Source organism: Mustela nivalis (genome assembly GCF_964662115.1).
Source record: "Mustela nivalis genome assembly, chromosome: 8".
NCBI lineage: Eukaryota > Metazoa > Chordata > Mammalia > Carnivora > Mustelidae > Mustela > Mustela nivalis.
The window spans coordinates 52,836,900-52,852,468 of record NC_139027.1 but is presented as its reverse complement, the minus strand read 5'-3'; the positions used below and the strand labels follow the sequence as shown (position 1 = coordinate 52,852,468).

The window sequence follows — 15,569 nt, the reverse complement described above, 5'->3', positions numbered from 1 at the left end:
GTACTGGTTCATTCATAACTCTGTCTCCAGCAATGAACCGGAACGCGAGGTTCACATAATCCAGACACGTGTGACTGTCTCCAGCCCCCACAGAAACTTACTCTCAGGTCAGCAGGTGTTCTCTGCCAGGCTCCAGACCCAGTAGAGTGCTGTCACCAAACAAGAGGGATTAAGACAGGAGAGGAGCTGGAACAGCAGCACACCTGCGGCTCTCAGCTATGGTTCCTGGCCCAGAGCCTGTCTCTCATCCGTTCCCTGTACCACTCATTCCCCCAGTGCCTGGCTGAGTCCCCGACGATCCTGGCCCCGGTCCTGCCTCTGGACATTCCCAGGGTCCCTGGCTATACCGAAAAATCCCCAGTCCCTGCTGCTGTGTCAGCTGACACAGTGGGCTAGCAGAGACGCAGCTGGGCCAACAACTCCCATCACTGCTGCCTGGCTAGGTTGGGGCTCCTGTGCCGTTCCAGAAGCCCAGAGGAGGGGGAAATGGAGTCACCGGGAAGGTGTCAAGGGCAGGGCAGGTGGGTCTCCAAGAAGATTGCACCAGGAAAACCTGCACCCAGAGTAACGCTCTGGCCACCCACAAGACCAGGAAGCCTCTTCCGCAAGGGAACTTCATGGACAGACTCTGAGCCCCTGAGATGGGCGTTGTGTCATTCTGTGGTCCAGGAACTGACCTAGCAGTGGCTTCCTGGTTACCTGGTATTCGTCACCGGGCTCACCTGGTCCCTGGAAGTGGGAGGGTGTGAGGAGGCTGCATGTGACAGAGGGAGGTGAGAGGCTGGGCGGCTCCTCAGCGGGCAGACGGCTGGCTGCTCCCGACAGGGGCTTGTCAACCCACAGGGCACACATTGAGTCAGACCTCCCCATCGCTTCAGACTAGAGATAGTAGTCACTGGGACTTGGGCACTGGACTGGGTTTGGGGTTCACTTTGGCAAAGCCATTTCACACCTGTTCCCTCCGCTGTTCTGCCGTGACCCGAGAGGCCCACCCGCCAGCCTTCCCCCAGAACTGCAGCACAAGGAGTGTGAAGGGCCACGCGGGCCTCAGGCCCAGGCTTACATACTGTTCAGTGAATGTATTTGCAAATACAGGCAGGGAAGTGGGAGTCGGGGCTCAAGGAGGCATGTGGGTGGGCCCTGGGGGCTTGCGTGGTTGATGGCCTCTGGTGGGGACAGCGATCTAATGGGCTGTGAGGGTTGGTTGTTAAATGTTTGAGAGTTCTGTAAGTCAGTTCCTAAACCAGCTGGTAGCTTGAAATTGCACCTGGTGGGAGTACCGACACCACAGATATTAGCAAATTCTTCTTTTTTTTTTTTAATTAGATATTAGCAAATCCTTTTTTTTAAAAAATATTTTATTTATTTATCAGAGAGATAGAGGGGGAGAGAGCGAGCACAGGCAGACAGAATGGTAGGCAGAGGCAGAGGGAGAAGCAGGCTCCCTGCTGAGCAAGGAGCCTGATGTGGGACTCGATCCCAGGACGCTGGGATCATGACCTGAGCTGAAGGCAGCTGCTTAACCAACTGAGCCACCCAAGCGTCCCTAGATATTAGCAAATTCTTAACCAGGACTTTTTTTCCCCTGGAAAGCCAATTGGACTGGGGGTGGGGGCCCTTGGTCACTCCCCCTCTCTGGGGCAGGCCAAGCCCCATTTCCAGTGGTTAACAAATTTATCGAAATCTCCACTTCTGACCACCTTTCTTGCCCACCTTGCCCCTTACATTTGCCAAAATAACCTTTACACTCCTGGGTCCTTTGGCTTGAGGTGGGTGGCCCTCCTCAGAGCGGACCGGCAGACGTTCTGCTCGAACGTTCCCCTCTGGATCCCCAGACAAAAGCACACAGCAGGGGCACCTGGGTGGCTCAGTGGGTTAAAGCCTCTGCCTTTGGCTCGGGTCATGATCCCAGGGTCCTGGGATCGAGCCCCACATCGGGCTCTCTGCTCAGCGGGGAGCCTGCTTCCTCCTCTATCTCTGCGTGCCTCTCTGCCTACTTGTGATCTCGGTCTGTCAAGTAAATAAATAAAAATCTTAAAAAAAAAAAAAAAAAAAGCACACAGCACTCTCATCTTTATGGAGAGAGCAGGAAGGCCTTGAATTTAGGAACTGGTATCAGGCTAGGATCAGGAACACAGTGAAGTAACTTCTCAAGGTCCCTTACCCCTTGGGAGAAGCCATAAAGGGAACACGCTAGAACCATTCAGGGACCTTGGAATTGGTATGTTAATCCACAGTGATGAGCTAAACCAGCTGGGGCAGGCCAGGGGCCGCTGCCTCCTCCCAGAACCTAGGAAATCATGGTTAATTATTGACAAGTACAGGTATCAGGGCGGGAACACCCTCTTTATTACCCATCAGCATCTCCTGAGTGTGCTCTGAAGCAGGTACACCATACTCAACCGGAAAGGAGGCAAACCAGGACAATAAACAGGAAGGACCGAGGGAGTCCCCACCCTCCACACCCCCTCACTGAGAATCTGGGGCTGCCTCTGGCTAGCACCCCAGCCCCCAAATCAGGGTCACCCTGGGAGCTGGAGCGGGAGAGAGCAGAGGGACTTACCGGGGCAGCACAGGAAGGCTGGGGCGGGGGGACGGGAGGTACATGTGCTCCAGCCCAGGAGGCTCCGTGGGCAGTTATCACCTGACGTCACTCGGGGCTCTGCGCTCAGAAAGGCCAAGCTGGCTTTGGCCAGCAGCTACGGCTGTCCTGAAATTCCCAATAATTTTGAACAAGGGGTCCCATGCTTTCATCCTGACCCAGGCCCTAGGGAGTACACCGCTGGTTTTGTCCCCACCTGATCCGATGGGGGCTTCTCGGCCACATGCCCGTCTACACGCACATGCACCTACCCTTTCACACCGCACTCAGATCGGCTGCGCTCCCTGCACAACTGCACACACCTCCTGTAAGTGTAAAACCTATGCTATCCATGCAAACACAGTTACCCTGCAGTCCTCAGTTCGAAACGGCTCTGAAATTGTGTAACTTGCATAGACTTCAGCTCCCACCTTTCATTTCCCAGGTGTGTTTGCACGCACATTTACACGCACATTTACACGGACTATTAAAATCTGATTTACTGGAGGCACCTGCTGTTTATCAGCCTCTGGGCACACTTGTTGGCTCAGAGAACTAGGCAGGTACCATCACCATGGCGGACAAGCTAATGAAAACAGGACGCAGATGTTTAACAGCCTTTTGAAGAGATGCAGACAGACATGACATGCAGACTGACCATGTGAAGCAATCCCGGTCACAGGCCCGCCGCTCTGAAAGTGGGTCATCCTGCTCTCTGCCTCCCCCTCCCCGACTGTGTGGGGCCAAGGACACCATGGTCTCCCTTCCTCCCCTCTCTGGGCACTCACCACCACAAGTAAGGCCCTAAATGCCGGTCCCTTGTCCCATACAACTCCCCCCTGCCCGTGCAGAGGCCCTAGTCCTGGGGCTGGGGTGCGTGGGTGGGTGTGCAAGGTCGATAGCATGACTCCTAGGAGCAGGGCCCACAGTTGCTTCTGGCGTTCTGCTTCAGTGGGGCAAGGCATCAGGTCTTCCAGCTGAAAAGAAGGGCAAAGAGGTGAATTCTACACAAAAATCCAATTAGGGATTCAGATCAGAGACCAAGGTGGGGCTGGTGGGCTCTGACCAAAGCAATGCTTGTGGGGAAAACCAAGGCACCAGCAGGTTCCCTATTCCCAAACCACAAAGCCTCCGACTACCAGCACCGCCGTTCCCAAGCAGGAAGTACCCAGTACTCACATCAGTCATGGCCAAAGGCATTAGCAGAGGTAGCTTTTCCTTAACTGGTCCCCCTCCTTGATCCCTGCCACTGCCCTGACGGAACAAGCACTTCTGCCCGTGGGGCCCTTCCCCATTTCTCTACTGTTCCCGAACCTCTCTTTGGCCATCTGGATTGCCCTCCACCTTCCTTTATCATCAGTTCAGAACCCTTCTATCAGAAAACCGCCGAGCACAGCCCACCAGCTGAACCCACTCTGTCAGCAGGCAGCAAGATGCCTGGGTGCCCACTGTGGCCCTGCAGGGTCCCAAAGGGCCCTAGCGGTGTTTCCAGAACAGTGATCTCAGGCCTCAGTGCCAGTCCTCCAGGCCCAGGGTCAGGGCCACAGCCAAGCAAGAGTCAGAACACATTACTGAATAACTCCCTACAAGTCCAATAGGCCAAAAGGGGTTTTTTTCCCTATATTTATCTTTCAGTCAAATATGAATATCACTTAAGGTGTTCTGAAGGCTTCCCTTTTCCCCTTCCCATAGCCTGTCCTCCAAATTGGGTTCCCACCTTCTTCCCAAGCCCTGATGCCCTTACCCTAGACCAAACCCTCATCTCTTTCTGCTTTGATTTCTGCCACCCTCCCCCTGGGCCCAGGGGTTTGCCTGGCCAGAGGGGCCTAGCAGAACCCCTTCTCCTCTCCCATCTCCATGGTCCCCTTAACTTAATGAAGGGTGGGAGTGAGACTTGTAAGACAGTCTCAACAGCTCTGGGGACACTGACCCACTTGTGGAAAACACCCCTGAAATTTATGAAAGATTCAGGCAGTCAAAATGTACAGCTTGGGTATTCTCCAAATACAAGTGGGCTTTGATATGACACCAGGAAACTTGGCTTAGAGCTAGACACTTTGGTCCAACTTAAAATACCTCAAAGGCAGCTTTGAACTGATCCTGAAATAGTTTTAATTGCTGCTAATGATAACTGGTATTGTGAGCAATGCAAACATATAAAATAGCCTCAGAGCAGGGAACGGCTTCTTGTGAATCCACTGCCAACTCAGATTTGCTCCTTACTTCCAGAAGACAGGGGGACGGAGGGGGGACACCTTCCCTCTGGCATGTCAAAGTAGGGTCTTCCATCTGGGAGAAGTGGGGGAAGGTGGGAAAGGGAAGGAGGAAAAACAGCAGAGCCCTAACATGTATAGAAATCCCCAAGTTATTGGTAGTAGCAGTAACAAACATTTATTGAGCACCTACTGTATGCCAGACACCATGCTGCTGGCTGTAAATTAGTGTAAGGCAAGAGTCTGCAACGTAGATGGGTATGGGCAATGCCAAATAAGTGGGCTGATTCAATTCCATACATATTTCTGGAGGCCAACTGTGCCTCACTGTTTAGATGAATCAGCGGGGCCCTACCCTCACGGAGTGCTCAGGTGAGCTGGGGAGACAGGCTCAGACACAGATGCCCCAAATCCAGAGATGAGTGTGGAAGGTGGGCAAGACGGTGATCCAAGGAGCATCCCACAGAAATCAACCTACACTACCCAAGAAAAAAACAAAAATGAAAGGAATGTTAAGGGGAAACCTGCATTGGCACTGAACCCAAGGAATGAGAGTGGCCACAAACCATAACTTGGATCAATGGTGGTTGCTCTCTGCAGTCTCTGTAGAGGGCTTCAGGGGTGATCTAGACTGAGCCAGATCATATGGACACACCTGACAGGAAGGTTTTAGGGGATGGGGTTATTTTCTGGATTAAAAAGTCCAGTTAGGGACACTTGGGTGGCTCAGTCGATCAGGCAGCTGCCTTCAGCTCAGATCATGATCCCAGGGTCCTGGGATTGAGTCCTGCATCAGGCTCCCTGCTCAGTGGGGAGCCTGCTTCTCCCTCTACCTGCCACTCCCCCTCCTTGTGCTCGCTCTCTCTGAGACACATAAATAAATAAATATCTTTTTAAAAAAATCCAGTTAAAAATATGTACATAAAAGCACAGAAAAAGGACTAGGAGGAAATATACCAAAATAGTGATAGTACTTATTTCGGGGTGGTAGGATCATGAGTGATCTTAATATTCTTCTATATACAGTCTGAGAACATATTCTCTAATAAGAGAAACATACAAAAAATACAGAAACTTGTTCTTGCAATTTCTGAAAGCTTAAAATTATTCCAAATAAAGTTTTCAACCAAGGATTATGTGGGAAATCTCTTCATACCATTCATTCAATTTTACTGTAAACCTACAACTTCTCTAAAAAAATAAAATCTATTAAATGATTTTTTGTAATGTTTTCAAAAAGGTACTTACAGGGGGAGGTCATACAATAGCATTGAAAATCATAATAATCACTGAAGGTTAAGGATAGGTATAAGAGGGTTCATTTGAGTTTCCCACAATTTTCGGGTGTGTTTGAAAATTTTCCATAATCTAAGTAAGATAAGCAAACTAAAGCTCTGTACCAAGACCCTCTCCAGCCTGGTCTTGCTCAGTTCTAGGCTCAAAGCCTGTGAAGTCTAGATGTCAGCCAGTCCTGGGCTGGAAACGTGGGTCACCCTGGACAGGCAGTCTCAGCTGTGTCACTGAGTCCCTGCTCAGCATCTTCTCCCGGACCCTGGTGCAGAGATTCTCAGCTACCTCTTGCCGGTGGGACTGACCTGCACACTGGGCCCCAGGCTCTGGTCTTGGCACACAGCCATGCTCTCTCTTCCTCAGTCCCTGCCCCATCCCCATGACAGCAACACCAGCCTTGCCCCTGGCACACCAGAGGCCTGCACCTTCCTGCCTGGCTACCCACTCCACTGCTTTTTCCAAGTGTCCCTGTCCTAGACTTACTTTTTTTTTTTTTTTTTTGGTGGAGTGTTCCCCTCTCTCAGCTGAGTCAACATGTACCAGTATCTCACATTTAAAATAAATAACTCCCTCACATGGTCCAGCACTTCCCTTGGTCAATGACTCCTTCTCTCCTTCCTTTCCACCGCCTAGAAGGGCTGAGGACAGCCTGTGGCCTCCGGCATTTGCATCACTGCTTTTCCTCCTAAGTCTTCTCTGTCCCATTGGCTCGTGGGACCCAAGCTTCTGGATCTTGTGCCTCCAAGACCACTGTCCCCAGTTTCCTGTGGCACCCTTGATAGCACGCTGTCTCTCTCACCCTGCGCTCTCCTTGGGCTGTACCCCAGGCCTAAGCTCTCTGCTCTGCTCCAGCTGCCCACTGCCACATTCTCCTACAGCTGCCTCTTCCATTTGGTTTTAAGTTTGTTTTCTGAGTTTTTTTAGTAATCTCTACACGCAACGTGGGGCTCACACTCATGACCCTGAGATCAAGAGTCACACATCGATGATCTCAGCCAGGCAGCTGCTCTTTTCAACAGCGAACTCATTAGATCTCCTCCTCAGACCCTCTTGGCCCCTTGTGTTCCTTTCCTGGGCAGAAGGTGCCACCACCCCGCCAGTTTCCCGAGTCAGCCACAGCAGGGGCACCCTCACCGCCTCCTCTTCTCAGGGCCCAATCCAGCCACAGTCGGCCGGATCCCCCTCCTGGGTCTCCCTGCCCCTGTCCCCTCACTGCCTCCCTCAGGCCCCACCACTGCAGTGACGGAGCTGCAGATCTCCTCACCTTAATCCACTCTCCTCACACCCACCCGAGTCCGGAGATGAAGCCCACTCATGTCATCCTTTGGCTGCTCATGCCAAAATAAAATCTCAGCTCACAACATAGCACGTGAAGGCCGCCTCCCTAATTCACGCTCCACATACCCCAAGTGCCTCATGGTTCCCCAAACACGATGAGCTTGCTTGTGCCTTCTCATAAGCCATTCACCTGACCAGGCTAGCCTTCCCCGCAGGCCTGTTCTTCTGGAGAACACCCAACTCTTCCCATCTGAGGCACTGCCCCCTCTGGGAAGTCTCTCTCGATTTCCTTGGCAGACTTACGGGCTCCCCATTGAGCTCTCATCACAGGGCCTGGAACCCTTATGCCACCTGTGAGGTACCAGTGGCATGACCCAGGCCCTCTTAATGTTGGAGACACAATCTCAGCATGAAAGTCATGGTCTTTCTGACTTGACTCATCCTGTTCCCTCTGTTCATCCATAACCGGGGCATCCTCCAATCGCTGCTCACCTTCACCTTTTTCCCAAGAAGCCATGCTCTCCTCCGGACTTGGGGCGTCAGGTCTGGTGCTGCAGTCCGTATCTGCAGGGCAGTGACATTCAAACATCTGTATTTACTGGGAGCGTGGAAAGACCTTTTCACCATATGCTAGTACACATATGCAGTATACGACATGAAATAGGTAAGTAACTGAAACAAAAGTGCCTTTTCTTTTTTCTTTTTTTTTTTAATGCTGATAATAACACATTCAATTAAGTTCCACAAACTGGTCCCCATCCACCATTTGAAACCTCTGCTACAGCCAGTGGGAATCACTAAGGGTTTCTAGCAGGGGAGAAGTGGGGTTAGAAGAGGCGGCTAGAGGGGCGCCTGGCTGGCTCTGTTGGTGGAGCATGGACTCTTCATCTCGGGGTTGTGAGTTTGAGCTCCACATCAGGCACAGAGATTACTCAAAAATAAGTTAAATAAATAAATAAGGTTTAAAAATAAAATAAAAAAATTTAAAATTTTTTTAAAAATAAAATAAGGGGTGCCTGGGTGGCTCAGTGGGTTAAAGCCTCTGCCTTCGGCTCGGGTCATGATCCCAGGGTCCTGGGATCGAGCCCCACATTGGGCTCTCTGCTCAGCCGGGAGCCTGCTTCCTCCTCTCTCTCTCTCTGTCTGCCAGCCTCTCTGCCTACTTGTGATCTTTGTCTGTCAAATAAATAAATAATCTTTTAAAAAATAAATAAATAAAATAAGCAACTTCTTTACTGAATCAGGTAATACTTTTTGAATATTGGAAGAACTTCTGGTCAATTTCTTTGGGCCATTCACAACATAATAGCTATAGGCACAATATATATATAAGTTCAAAGTGCATTATTAACATTTTCTCCATAATTTTCCTAAGTCTGCCATGGCCTGGGTTAGAACAGTGCTTCTCAAATATTCTAAAGGCAAGGACCAATTTTGTAAGTTCCCAATCTGTCATGTACTTTGTTTTTTAAAAATATAATAAAATGAATTATTAAAAAATAAAGTAACAAAGGTGTTAAAAAAAATGCATGTCCCTTTCATTATTATTAGCTTCCAGTAGACACCGTGGAATGGCACAGCAAGGATGTGCTGGGAGGCTGACATGGGCCTGGGCCGCAGGCTGAGGAGGCTTTGTGGGAACTCTGATGCCTGTAAGCCCTTGGCATGTAGCCACACCTACCTGCTCATCTCTGCCCTGAAGGAATTTCTATTTGCATAGTGTGAGGGGTTCTGCCAAGGAGAGAAGTGCCACCATGCAGGCTCCTGCCTTGTCAACAGAGCCTGGTGCCTGAGTTCCCATCCTGACTCAGCCACTAATCGGCAGGGGGCTAGGGATAAAGGACTTAACCTCTCCCAGACTTGGTTTCCTCTAGAATTGTCCTGGGAGATACTACAGCAGTCCTCACAGCAGGGCTTGGCCCATGGCAGGAATCTGGTACACACCCCATCTTCTGGCCCTCACGGTTACATGTCCGTGCTGTGGTCTCTGCTGTCTTCCTGAGTCAGCCTCATCCTCCCAGAGCCCCCTTGGTGTTCCTCACTGCCTACTTGGGCCAAACCTTCACCCCACCTCACCTCCTCACCCATCTGCCTCTCACTCTCAGGACATAGTTTGCACCCTCCTTGGCAGAGGAAAGAGTGGGGCCCAGTTGCTTCCTACCCCAGGCTCCCTTCACTCCTACACCCTTTCTCAGAACTCTCCCTCCAGCCCAGTCCCTCCACCTGAGCCTCACTTACCTGCCCCCAGTCTCTACATGGATGGAAGCTTCTTTCCATCCATGATTCCCTCCCTCTTCTGGGAATCTTTCCAAGGAGTCCAATCTGGTCTCTGGTCACTCCTTAGCCTAAGGCAATCTGTCCAGTGGTGTGCTGGTAAATACATAACAACAGGCCCTCTGGAGAAAAAAAGAAAAAACTCATATATGAGTTCATTACAAACTTAACTGACATTTAAAGATGTTTAGCAATTTATAAGTAGTAATAAAATATTCAATAGTCTATACTGTAAATTGCATATAGCAAATTGAGTCTTACAGAAAACCTTCATTGATTTTTACCAACCTGCTAAATCCATAACTAACCTGTAATTATAATTGACAAATGAGTGTAGTTCTTACTTGAATATTGGTTGATATTTTTGCTTGTGTTGACTAATAAAAAAAAAGTGAAACAATGAAGATACATGTTGCAACTTCACTCCTTTGTCAATAAGCAACTTCTTTACTGAATCAGGTAATACTTTTTGAATATTGGAAGAACTTCTGGTCAATTTCTTTGGGCCATTCACAACATAATAGCTATAGGCACAATATATATATGAGTTCAAAGTACATTATTAACATTTTCTCCATAATTTTCCCAAGTCTAGGCAGTCAACAAAGCAATATATCAGGCCCCGATGTGTAGTGTTTATCAATTTCCATGGTACAATTATTCCCACCATGGCCAATTTCAGGCTACCAATGTGATGCCACTAAAGGCATTAGGAAGAATAGCAGAGTAACACAATGTCATATGGTATTTCCAGAGACCTAACAGATGTAAATAATTAAAGCCATAAACAACAATATTCTGAAATTCTTAGAAGTGATGAGTTGAATACCTTTGTTTTTAATACAATTTACTTAATTGTAATTTTATGAACTTAAATGTTTCAATAATAGGCAGGTTTAACTACATTCTTGCAAATCCCTGAATATTTAACATCAGCTCTTGGGAGCTAGTATTTTCTGGGCACAGCTGGATCTGAACCCATCCCCACAGATCTGCCTTGAACAGGGACCTCAAAAAGCTCTCCAAACCTGATGGCTCCTTCCAATGTACAGTTTTCAGGTCTTTTTTTTTTTTTTTTTTTTAAGATTTTATTTATTTATTTGACAGAGAGAGATCACAAGTAGGCAGAGAGGCAGGCAGAGAGAGCGAGAGGAGGAAGCAGGCTCCCTGCCAAGCAGAAAGCCTGATGGGAACTCGATCCCAGGACCCTGAGATCATGACCTGAGCCAAAGGCAGAGGCTTAACCCACTGAGCCAACCAGGCGCCCTACAATTTTCACGTCTTATAAGCAAATCCAAACTCATATTCTTGCTCTCAAATAGGCTCCTCTCTGGGCTGACATCTTGGTGAGTGGCTTCGCCAGCCACGCAGGAACCCATGCCAGAAACCACAATGTCACCATCCCACAAGCCCCACACCTCCTATGGCTGTAGATCACAGTCATCTAAACCCCACTCAAGTCTGTCCCTGCTCTTTGTCCCCTGATCTGCTTTGGCTCACACCCCCCATTGCCTTCTTCCAGTCCCCCATGGCCTGCCACTGCCCGTTCCGGCCCATGTTCCTAGTGGCATCAAAAGCACTCTCTATGTCCTGCTCTGTCCTATACTGGGTGGAGTCAGGCTTCGCAGATCCCGACAGTCACTGTCCCTTGTCCTGTCCCTCCAGATCCATCTCTGGCATATCCCACACACTCACCTTCTGCTTCAGCTACAGAACTAGCCATAGCTTCCTTAACACATCCCATTCTCCCAAACCTCCATGCTTCGCACCTGCCATTCCTTGTCCCAGAAATTAAAATTCCTGCTTCACAAATTCTTAGTCATTCTTTTGGACTCAACCTCAAATATTATCTCCCTAGTGAGCACCGCACCTCAAAGCAGAATTCATTTGTTTGTTCACTGATGCATTCCTTCAGTACTGATCTTTACTTATTGCTAACTATGTGCTACATTCTAGGCTAGGTACTGAGGAAGCAGAAATGAACTAGGCTCTCAGAAAGCTCTATAGGGGAAGCAGAACTAGGGCAACCAGCCCCCTGACAGACATAGTTCTGTGGAGGGTGCTGGGGAAGAGCAGAAGGGGGGTGCCTTTATAAAGGTTCCTGGAGGCTGTAGCCCTTGATCTGAGCTTTGAAGGATGGGATGGAGTTGGCTAGGTGAGGAACGTGGGAGAGTGCTCCAGGAAGATGGTTCAAAGGCCCTGAGGCACGAGAATGCAGGCCACTACAAGTGATTCACTTTAGCTAGCCCTTGGGGCTCAAGAGAAGACCATGAAGGAAGGCAAGACCAGATGGAGAGGGGTTTTAACTGGCCCTTGGAGAAAGCTTAAGAAACAGTGATTCTGATAGTAATGAAGGCAATGGGAAGCAATGGAAGCCTTCCCAGTCTAGAATCACAGGCCTTGGGGCGCCTGGGTGGCTCAGTCGGTTAAGTGTTCGACTCTTAATCTCAGCTCAGGTCCTGATCTCAGGGTGGTGAGTTCAAGCCCCAACTACTTAAAAAAAATAAAAAGAAAAAGAATGACAAGTCATTCAGAAAGATCAATTTGAGAAATATAATGGGAGATACAGGTTAAGAATCAAGATGCTGGGTAATGGAACTGGACCACTGGCTTCTCAGAGTAGCTGTGGTGGCAGTTTTCCTTGGAAGCTAGGATGCCTGAACTGAGATCTGGGGAAGGAAAAGGGTGTCCTAGGTGAGGAGAAGAGGAGAAGTGGGATCGTGAGTGACGCTCAGAGAGTCCCCACTTACCCACCAAGAGCCCAACCTGCCCTGCAAATTCACCTTTCCTTCCTTGTCACACTGCCTTCCCTCAGGTTTTTAAAGGGGCCTCGCTCCCTTTAACAGAGGGCCTTTGACCATTCTGTTCCTCTCCCTGGAGAGCTTCCTGGCCTCCTCCCCTATTCTTGAGGGAATTGGTAAGTTTGGAAAGCACCCAGAATTACTTGAGGAAAAAGGATCTGTTTGCAGCAGACACATTTGAATTTGCCAAGAAACTGCCACCAGCTTCCCTCACTTAGAAACAGAAGCCAGGTCGTGGTTTTCTCCCTGTGGTCCCATGTCTTCATGGGTAAGATGTGGGCCTTGACTTTAACTGTGCATTGCACAAAATAATTGCCCCAAAACTCTCTGCCGAATGAACAGCCAGATGAATGCAAGCTCCTGGCCAAGGTTGCATCTGTATGTAGTGTGTGCCTGACCTTTCCCCGTGGTCAATGAATTTGGGGGGGGTGTTTTTGTTTTTGTTTTTAAGATTTTATTTATTGGGGCGCCTGGGTGGCTCAGTGGGTTAAAGCCTCTGCCTTCGGCTCAGGTCATGATCTCAGGGTCCTGGGATCAAGCCCCGCATCGGGCTCTCTGTTCAGCAGGGAGCCTGCTTCCCCCTCTCTCTCTGCCTGCCTCTCTGCCTACTTGTGATCTGTCTCTGTCAAAGAAATAAATAAAATCTTAAAAAAAAAAAAAGATTTTATTTATTTTTTTGACAGACAGAGACCACAAGCAGGCAGAGAGGCAGGCAGAGAGAGAGGAAGGGAAGGAGGCTCTCTGCTAAGCAGAGAGCCCGATGGAGGGCTTGATCCCAGGACCCTAGGATCATGACCTGAACAGAAGAGAGGCTTTAACCCACTGAGCCACCCAGGCACCCCAATGGATTTGTTTTTGACTGCACTGAGCCAGGGTCAATTTCCAGATAGCCTCAGGGCCACAGGCATATGTTTTGGAGACTGCACACCTCAGGGTGTAAAGGGTTATACCTGTTCTTGCTCAAAAATTACAGGAAATTGCTAAATGGACCAAAAGAAGAACCAGCATGCTTGCTGCTCTCTGTCTCTCCCCTGGCCCCCAGCTGTTGCCTCATGGAGGGTCAAAAGAAGCAAGATAAAATCTGTCCGACTCATAGCTAAAAAAAAAAAAAAAAAAAAACCACCAGGAGTTAGAAATGTGACCCAAGCGCAGTCCTGCCCCACCCAACCCTGTCTCTCCCCACTGTGTGGCCCAGGGAGGCTCTGACCCAGGACTGGCCTCTCAGGCCTGCATCCCTGCACCACGTTCCCCAGCCTTCTGTCTTGAGACTCTATACTGATCTCTCATGAGATCCAAATCTGGATTCATTTCCAGGTAGTGGGCCTGACTTTCATATTCTCTAACAAAAAGTCCACTGTAAGTCAGGGAGGGATGGAAACCCATGACCCTCCGACCCCGGCTGCTTGGCCCCCTGGCTTGCTGCTGTAGTACTTTCCCTGAGAAGCCAGGCCCAGCGCCACAGTCGCTCCCTCCAGGCTGGGCTTGGTGAGGCAGCAGATGGATGTGCAGTCTTCAACCCCATCCCAACCCTGGGAGCCAGGAATCAGCTCCAGAGCCAATGAGATTGAGTTGGGAGCCCTCAGAACCCCAGCCCACAGGCCACAGGACCTGCAGGAGACTGATTCTCTCCTGGACCACAGAGACCAGCCTAGACATTTCCCTGGATACAGAACACATCCTTCCTGGGACCTGACACAGAGCCTTTGCCCAGAGGGGATTTGTTGAATGTTTTCCAGAATTACCTGAGTGAATGAATGACTAATACTGACAATGAGTCAGGAGCCTTCAAAACTGGACACTTCTGGGTTAAGAAAACCCCTCATCAGCCTCTTTCTTCTTGCCCTGAGACCTCACCTCACCCCAGCAGGGGAAGCCATGCAGACCTTCTCTCCCTCCCCGTTCAGAGTGTCCCAATCATTAAGATGGCATGACTTTTTTCCATTTGGGCCTGAGTTAGGTCTTCCCCACACTTCATTGCCACTTTCCTCTTTGTCACTGTGCCCTGTGCAAAGCACATATGGAGCGCCCTAACCCAGATCAACCTATGTGAAATTGCCTGAGGACAGGAACTGCTAGAATGCCCCCATAACCACACACACACACACACACTCACTCACTCACTCACTCACTCACTCTGAAGAAGCACAAACTGGGCAAAAATGTAGGAATTTAATTTCACCAAATCATTTTTTAAATTATGGGATTTCCCAGTGTCTCAAAAGAAAATTACAACTCCCAGACAAGCATCTATAAGTAAAAAACATAAAGATACTGGCAGCAAGCCCACTGTGGGTGGGAAATCACCAGCAAGGGGAACTCTGCTCCCCTCTGAGTTCTAGAATTGTTCCAGAGCCAGTGTTCCTGCTCCTGCAACCAACTGTACTGTAAGTTGTGTAAGATGCTGTTGAAAGAGCACAGGGCTGAAAGTCAGGAACCTCACGTTCCAAACCCACAACTGCTTGAAGTAGCTGTGTGACCTTAAATGAGCTCCTTTGCATCTCTGGGATGTCCTGTTTCCACCTGTTAAATGGAAGATGGGCTTTAGATCTTCTGTCTTGGATTGCCACTATATTCATAGTGCCTGGCCCAGCACAACCTAGGAAGGGCTTAATATGTACAAATGATAAGAAATGGTCCAATGTGATTTTTTAAAAAAAGATTTTCTTATTTAGGGGCACCTGGGTGGCTCAGTGGGTTAAGCCTCTGCCTTCGGCTCAGGTCATGATCTCAGGGTCCTGGGATCGAGCCCGTCGGGCTCTCTGCTCAGCGGGGAGCCTGCTTCCCGCCCCCCTGCCTGCCTCTGCCTGCTTGTGATCTCTCTCTCTCAAACAAATAAATAAAATTTTTACAGAAAAAAAAGATTTACTTATTTATTTGAAAGAGAGAAAGAGCATGAGCAGGGGGAGAGGCTGAGAGAGAGAGAGAGAAGCAGACTCCACGTTGGGTATGGAGCCGGATGCGGGGCTTGATCTCACAGCCATGAGATCATGACCTTAGCTGAAAGCAAGAGTCAGAGACTTAACCAACTAAGGCACCACGAGCCCTGTCCAACATGATTTTTGAGAGCTATAACCCCAAAACCTGGCTTAAGATACCACTTCCCAACAAGTTCATCAGGGAAGTTGGATAGAA

At 49.3% G+C, this 15,569-nt stretch overlaps 1 long non-coding RNA gene across 35 annotated transcripts in view; it reads right to left on the bottom strand.

The window, feature by feature from the left end:
* Nucleotides 1-3,055: 3,055 nt before the first annotated feature.
* LOC309871246 overlaps nucleotides 3,056-15,569 on the bottom strand; it is a 110,477-nt gene continuing 97,963 nt past the window's right edge. For 34 of the 35 annotated variants that reach the window (XR_014315112.1, XR_014315113.1, XR_014315123.1 and 31 more), the window contains 3 exons: nucleotides 9,601-9,758; nucleotides 7,855-7,926; nucleotides 3,056-3,558 (listed from right to left, as the gene is read on the bottom strand). This is a non-coding gene — a long non-coding RNA (uncharacterized lncRNA). Of the gene's footprint in view, nucleotides 3,559-7,854; nucleotides 7,961-9,600; nucleotides 9,759-15,569 lie in introns of all 35 variants that reach the window. The other variant, XR_014315134.1, reaches the window with a different exon arrangement.